The sequence below is a fragment of the Lepidochelys kempii genome, chromosome 5, assembly GCF_965140265.1.
Source record: "Lepidochelys kempii isolate rLepKem1 chromosome 5, rLepKem1.hap2, whole genome shotgun sequence".
Taxonomy (NCBI): Eukaryota; Metazoa; Chordata; order Testudines; family Cheloniidae; genus Lepidochelys; species Lepidochelys kempii.
The window spans coordinates 109377970-109385803 of record NC_133260.1 but is presented as its reverse complement, the minus strand read 5'-3'; the positions used below and the strand labels follow the sequence as shown (position 1 = coordinate 109385803).

The following is a 7834-nucleotide window of genomic DNA, read 5'->3' as shown; positions in this document are numbered from 1 at the left end:
GGAAGAGAAATACATTTTTTCTAAAATACAGAATTTAAAAATAATCTATTAGTGAAACCTAATAACACAATGAACAAGCAATTAGAAATCTTGTAACTTTTACAAGGATGATTTGTAAAATTTACCTATAACCATGAAATAAGTATTAATTTAATAAGCCTATTGTAAGTGTGTGGGCTGTAAGGGTTTGTTTTGTTAATTTTAAACGTCTGTTTATGGATAATGTGATGCACTGTGGCGTGGTGAGCATGTAATTTTTATTAATTACACCTACTTTAGGTCTGGACTGAACAAGCTTATGCAGTCTGCTTATTTTTGATCTTTGCCAGTAGTGTATAATAATAAAGCAACATCCCTGAATTACTTGAAAATATGACAGCAATAGATGTGAAAATCTTGCTTAATCGGGCATGAATTGTTGTTACCAGGAGGTTTTTCCTGGGTGACAGACAAAATTAACTGTCCCTCATCAGTGATTCCAGGAAACCCTTTGTCTCTGTGCTAAGCACTGAGTGTAATGTAACTTTCTTTATCACTGCCTCATATAAGAACTTCAGTTGTTAGAAAGAAGACCTCTAAAAGGGGCATTTGGATTTTATAAATTACACTATAACAAATATCAGTAATTCATGTAATACATCATATAAATTCACAATAGAATTACATGCTATATAAATGAATGAGGGCTTATTGCTAAGGAGTTAGAATATTTAGATGCCATTTTTTGGAAGCTCTGATCATTGGTTCTTAAGTGTATCAGAAGTAAGACTAAGAGCAAATACCTTTTATTATTACTTATTTGTATTTGGTTTAATATCTGTCTTCTACTTGTGGATTATATCCTGCATAGAGAGGGGACTTGACAGATACACATTTTGGATGAGTTCTATGATCCTGTATTTTCCAAAGCCTCACATGAAATACAGGCTTTCTGAAAGTTTTTACTGAAAATTTTCAGGGAGTTTATATACTGTGGCCTTTTTAGTTACAAGCTGTTCTGGGAATTAAGTTTCCTGAAATTGTGAGCAGCACTCTGAAAAATAATGTGAAATAAAGGTGAGTTCATCTGTGCTAAAACAATGTTATTTACATATGTCAAGTCTGAGTGCACTTTAACCTGAGTCTTCTCCCACTCCTGTTGTTGCTTGTGATGTCATCTGGGAAATAAAGTGGGGTGGTGGGTGTTGAAGTCCTCCACAAATCCTCTGTCAATATAAAAAAAAAAAAATTGCATGTGAATTTCTTATTTCCCTGTCGCTTTCAATGATGTGGAGAGAAGGTCACATGAGACTTGTGTTTTGTGAGTGCTTCTGTACACATTAAGTTGTTCCTGATTAACTCCATGTGTGGACACACTTAATCCAGAATAAAAGTGTCCACACATGGAATTAATCAGAAACAACTCCATGCATAGACAAGCCCTTAGAGTGAAGGAACCTATTGACTTGATTCAAGACAGTTCTTAAATCTCATTGAACTAAATGGGACCTCTCACTGATACAGTGCTTTACAAAGGAAGTGAGTATCATTATCCAATTGGAAAACTGAGGTTCGGAGAGGTGAAGTGGTTTGCCCAGGTCACCCAGCTGGCTGGTTTCCTGAATCCTATTCCAGTGCTCTAGCCACTAGGCCACACTGATGCATTCCTGAACTGTAGTCTATAACAGGGTGATCTCTGCTAACTTTCTCCTAGGCTACTGAGTGGTGATCATTGTAGTAAATAAAATAATCACTTTTAATTTTATGGGCACTCTGTTGTGAATGCCTCTGCATATTAAATGTAAATTTAAAGCACATTTACTGAACAAATTCCCTTAATTGACTGAATTCCATAAGTGAAGTAATACTGCAGTTTACCTCAATAGAGCACTTCTGCCCTTCAGAGACATACATATTTCACCTTTCTCACACCTCTATTTCTCACTGAGAGTGCTTTGGAATGTCACTTATGTGCCTCAGTTTTCCTCTCTGTAAAATACCTTCCCATCCTTGTAAAGGCCTTCCAGATGGAAAGCACTATGTACGTGCTAAATAGTCTTCCTAAATGTATAAGTTACAAAAAGGAGAATACATTGGGTACTGTCTGCTGTGCTAGTCTTATACACTTTTGAAGTCTAGAGAATTCTCAACTAGTATAAAGTCAGTGGAGCTGGTGCTTACCCCTTCCCTTTCAACCTGGCAGTTCCCTATGGCAATTCTCTGCTGGAGCATGATCACATAAGTTAGAGATGCCTAGATGCTGCTCTAACTTATGTTAGAGCTGTAGTTGTGGCAACTTGAGAATCAGGCAGCCATAAGTGGCTCTGTTATTGGCCCATGCTGCACTTAGAGCTGGCTCTATAAATGTAAAATGGATTACCCAGAAGAGACATTACAACAAGTAAAACTAATGAATTCTCAAGGGAACTTCTGTGAGGAGGACAATGATGTATGGAGGGAAGTGGCAGAAGAAAAAACAAGGTGGACTGGTTAATGGGCCCACTGACCCTTTTACCTTCCTAAGATTTTTCTTATGTAAATACAGGGAGATCCTGTTCTTCTGCAAAAACATAAGCTAAGTCTCATTCTTTTCACAATATCTCTTACAAAAGTACTTGTGTGTGTTTCAGTAATTAATTTAAAAAATCTGTTCTCTGTGTTCCAAAGCAAAAGAGAGGATTTAGCCCAGTTGATTTACATGTAGAAATTCAATAAGTGTAGGTGAAAATTTTCAGAACACACAGAATAACACAATGGAGATTTGTGCAGATCCTGGTTTAATAAAATATAAGTAGAAAACTGTTACTTTTATCAGCATTAAAACATCATTGTCACAGTGATTTGCTGACTGCAGAATCTCAACCCAGCAATGCTACTTGCTTTAAAGTCACTTCATCCGCTTCCCTAGAATTCCTAGTTAGAACTCTCTCTTTTGCTGTGAGGTCTACAAAAAACTTGACAAGTTAGGCACCTGGTATGCCAAAACCACTGCCTATCATACTGACCAACGTTGTCTCATTGTTTCCCTCTGTCCATATTCTCCTATTGTCTCTTGTCTTATGCTTAGATTGTAAGTTCTCTGGGGGTGGGGGCTGTCTTTTTGTTCTGTGTTCGCACATTGCACAATTAGGTCCTGGTCCGTGACCTGAACTACCAGGTACTACCACAATACTACTAATAAATAAATTAATTAATAATAACCTGAGAATATCAGCTTTTTAAAACAAGTAAATTTCTCTCCTGCCTGGTTGCAGAGAAAAACTTGAAAATGTGGGCTCTAAATGCTCTAACACCACCAGGCAAATAAAAAGAACTTCACATTTGGTATTTATTTTTAAAATCTCTTGAGGTTTTTTAACCACTGCTATCATTTTTGAGGGCTTGATTCATGACTTTTGAGTGTGTGCGGTTGGCAGTACTGGGTCACTGGATTGAACAGTACCATAATGTGTGTGTCGGGGGAATCTTTCAAACAAAATGAATTACTCAAAATGTCTACTACATTTTATTGGTGGTGGTTGTTGTGTAAGATCAGTCCCCCTTCTTTCCATGATAGGATAGCCAAGGCCAGTTTTAAAAACTAGGCTTCCAAATCCAAACCCTACTTGAAATGCATTTTAGAAACTGTTGCAGGAAAAAGAAATGTACAGTATCAGCACTAGCTACTTAAAACAAAAGCTTCCACAATTTAAAAAACAAAAAACAACCTCACCCCCCACACACACATTCTGTTTAACCAGTACCTTGAGAATAGAACTTTTTTCTGATTATGCACAGTGGTGGGGAGAAATAAGTTTTGAACAATGGAGAAACAAGAAAGTCTTTCCTCAGTTTAGCACTGCCTGGAGGTGCAAACAGTCATGTGAATCATGGCAACCAATTCTCACTCGGTAGCTGTGTTCTCAGAGCTCTGCTAGGGGACAACCTATAGCATGCTAACTGCACTAGCTTGCCGTGATCGTATAGTGGTTAGTACTCTGCGTTGTGGCCGCAGCAACCTCGGTTCGAATCCGAGTCACGGCAGGAGAGGGCTGTTTTTTTGTTTTTGTTTTTGTTAATATATATTCCCTTTCCAAAGGCTCTCATTTAACACAATACTAACTACATATGAATGCTTGGTCAGCAGTAATTCAGCCAGCCCAAAATAATTGCATCTACTTATTCTCTAAAGCACAGCGAAATGTAAGGAAGGGGCAGTTGCACACAGTTGCAATTAGCTCATTACCAGAGGAGGAAATTGAATCTCTTTGCTCCATATTTGCCTTATCCCTTTCTCTTTATGTCATTTTGAACAACTTCCATCAATGTTACTATATCCTGTAACCTTGGTGCAGTATTTAATTGACTCCATTCTGGAAGGGTTTTAACATACCTCTCTTTTTCCCAGGGAAGATATGATTTTCTTTCTGCAGTCTGTCTCTGGAAATTCCACCACCACAAAAGAAAATCCCAGAAGGACACAACAGGAAAAGCAGCAAAGGATGCGTGAAATTAAGTGCGAGTCATTCCTTTAGCATAAGGCTTTCCAGCACCTCACTTCCAAGAATGAGCCATTTATGAGGTCAATAACTGACAGCAATAAATGCAAAACACCAGGTCTGTGTGTGACACAGGCACATTTGGTTCTAAAATAAGTGACAGGCTGTGGGAAATGAAGTACAGTTTTAGTGGGGGGCAGGGAGGTGTGGACAGGAGGGTATTGACAGCTGGGGGAGAGAAAGAAAAATGATGCCCATTCTTCCCTACTGCCCTGCAGATTTGACTCCATTTTTGGGGGAGGGAAGGAAGGAGGACTGGTCTGCTAGTATATCCGCGGTTGGGATCACTAGAAGCCTAATGGAGGGAGAGCAGAAAGTCATTTAGGAAATGATCCTGGACAGTGCTAAAATGAAATATTCTTTTTATTGGGGAAGAAAGGACCAACTGATGGAACAATTTAATCTCTTAATAATATCTAGAGAGTTTAAAACCTTCTTTCTTAACTTTAGGTTACAAAACCCATTCTAACTCTGTCATAGGATACAAAATAATAAATGAGTTAAAAAATAAAGGCACAGGCTCAATCACAAGCCATTTAGTTTTGTTAAAGGGATATCTCCAAACCAAAAACACATAGGCCATGTCTACGCTAGGAGCAGTTTACCAGTATAGGAATACTAGTATTTTATGTCCGCAAAGTACTCCTGCTGGGATAGCTGCATCCACACTAGATCTGTGCATTGTACCAGCATAATACCCCCCCACCCCAAGTGAAACAAGCTATAACCCATAAAAACCCAGTTTTCCTGTTCTAACTGCATCTATGACCACAGACTTCTGATGGCCCTGCTATGTTGGACAGGGATCATACCTCTTCATACTCTGACCGACATAGGTATGCTAACAGTAGTCTATAGTGCAAACGTAGCCACAGACAAACAAGGCAGGAGAGAAAGAAAGAAAAAGGAGAAGAATGCTCCTTTATGGGAAGACAGAAAGTAAATGGCTGTAAATTTTTGACAGCTCAGACTAGAGTCATGGCTTTTTTCCTAAATAAACAGAATCTCTGGTCCTTCTTAGGTCAGGAGAGCTTGATCGGAAAGCAAAATTCATGGCTTCCTAGTTCTTGGATGGAACAGAGTTCACCCCTCTCCAGGTGTCAGGTCCAGCAGAGATTGGATTCAGTAAGAAAAATGAGAAAACCAGTTCCAGGATAATCTTGGACACATTATTAAACATGAGAAACACCCTGGCCATGAAGTTCACTAGGTGGTATTTAATCCCACTGAATCCATAACTTGGAGCAAATAAGGAAATGGAAAGGACAGACACTGAATAAGTCAGAACAAATCAGTCCATCAACTACTGAATCACACCCAAAATTCATTTGGGGTTTTACAGCTTTAGTCCATGGGGAAAAATCCACCCTATTTATAGCAATTGTTACAGAAGTTTCTTGTAACTACCTTTAACTCAAGTTTAGTTCTTACACAAGACCAATTTAAAGCAGTCTTAATATGTTAAAAAAAAAAAAAGGCCAGTTTTCAAGAGAGAAGTTCACAGCATGCACTAGGTTTTTCTTAGCATCACTGCAGCTAAATAATTTAGGCATTTTCTCTATAGTTCCATGGTAAGAGGTTATTAGTTTACTTTACAATTTTTTAAAAATATACAAAATTCTCCCTGCAGTTGTATCATAAATATGTGACTGAATCCATAGTATCTTTTGTGACAGAAACAGCCAGTGCACTTGCGACCCTGGGATGACTGATAACAGCACTGCAGATGCTAGTACAACAGACCCCACTGTGCAATAGGGTTTCCTAGAGAGACAAGATGTCCATTAAGACCAGCAGTGCTGAATGTTACAATGCTGAGAGGTACACAACTGGGAATCCTAGGGGTATGGGGTCTCCTTCCAGTAGCATTTCCTTTGTTTAAAATATTATTATTCTTTAGTGGATCAGCGGGTATTTATTATTAGTGAGGGGGCAGGTTTAGCAGTCAGGAACCATGAGAACTAAGCGATGATAGAGGGGCAGGATACAAAGGAGCCAGGACCCAATGAGGCTGGGGTGCTCCATGCATCGGAACCCCAAGAGAAGCATGAGCCACTTTGGGAGTGGGAAAAGCAGACTGAGTAGTATGATTATACTGGGATAATACACAGATCATAACAAAATATTTGCTACAATCTGATACTGAGTACTCCAAGTGGATACAATCTGGAGAACCTATTTCCAGTGCCAGTTAATCAATATTTAGGGGGCTATAACATAACAAGAAAAGTTCTTTTCTCAAAGCCTTTCAAGTGACCTACATTCTGAGAAATCTTTGAAGGGAGGTTCTTCTGTGGAAATACTTGGAACTATTGTATTTTGCAGGTAGGGCTGCTCAGGATGACATGGAGAAACAAAACATTGTCTGTCCATGAGAAAGTACTGGGATGAATATTAAAGCATTAATGAACATACATGGATGTTCCTAACCTTTGCAGAATGATGGGGCAATGAGATCTCTAATTTTAATTTCAACAAATCTGATAAAAATGGTAAGATAATTCAATGGACCAATTTCAATTAAATTCCGAATCAAAATGCCATGCTTATTAAGTTTATGAAATAGGAACTGGGAACACTTCTGAAGCTAGACAGATCTTTTCAGTTAATTTAAAAGAATTTAAATTTAAATTTAATTTAAAAGAATTTAAATTCCCAATTAAAAAAAAAAAAAAGCAACAGGCCTAATTCTCTACTGTTCTGTACTTTGTGTTGCACAGAGTGAGCGTGAAATGCTACCATTCTGATTTGGTAGCATTTTTACACCTACTTTTCCCTGGTTTAAATGGTTTCACGAGAGGCAATGGTGTTGAGAGTTAGGATTTTTTCATATATCTACTAAACAAACACACACACATACACAAGAGTTTACGTAAAAGAGAGGGAGGGCTAGAGAGAAAGCAAGAGAATACATACAGGAGGGCAATGCACCACATTTCTGTTATGAAACCCAAAACTACACACAATCTTGCCGCCTTCTGGGTTTTGTTAAGAAACTCAGAACTTATCCCAGGTTTGTCAAAAGATTCACAATATTATGGGTGTCCAGGCCCATTTCTGGGTTTGCACTGAAATTGTGTAGAATTCATGATCAAGAAGTGAAACAAGGCGAAACTCAGTAGTATGTCATTTATTTTCAAACCTGAAACAAAGCTAAACTCAAAGGGGTGAAAACCACAAAGATAAAAAAAATCCTCACATAAGATTTGTAACATCCCTCCCCCTGCTTTCTGTTTCATAGAACTCATTACATACGGGAAACCAGAGACTTTACTTTATCTAGTGAACAATACAGTTTTTAAACACTAGAGAAAGAT

At 38.2% G+C, this 7834-nt stretch overlaps 1 non-coding gene across 1 annotated transcript; it reads left to right on the top strand.

Annotated features, from left to right (window-relative positions):
• The first annotated feature begins 3930 nt into the window (after positions 1-3930).
• On the top strand, positions 3931-4002 carry TRNAH-GUG (transfer RNA histidin (anticodon GUG)). Its single transcript has one exon. It is a non-coding gene; the product is annotated as a tRNA-His (tRNA).
• Positions 4003-7834: the final 3832 nt, after the last annotated feature.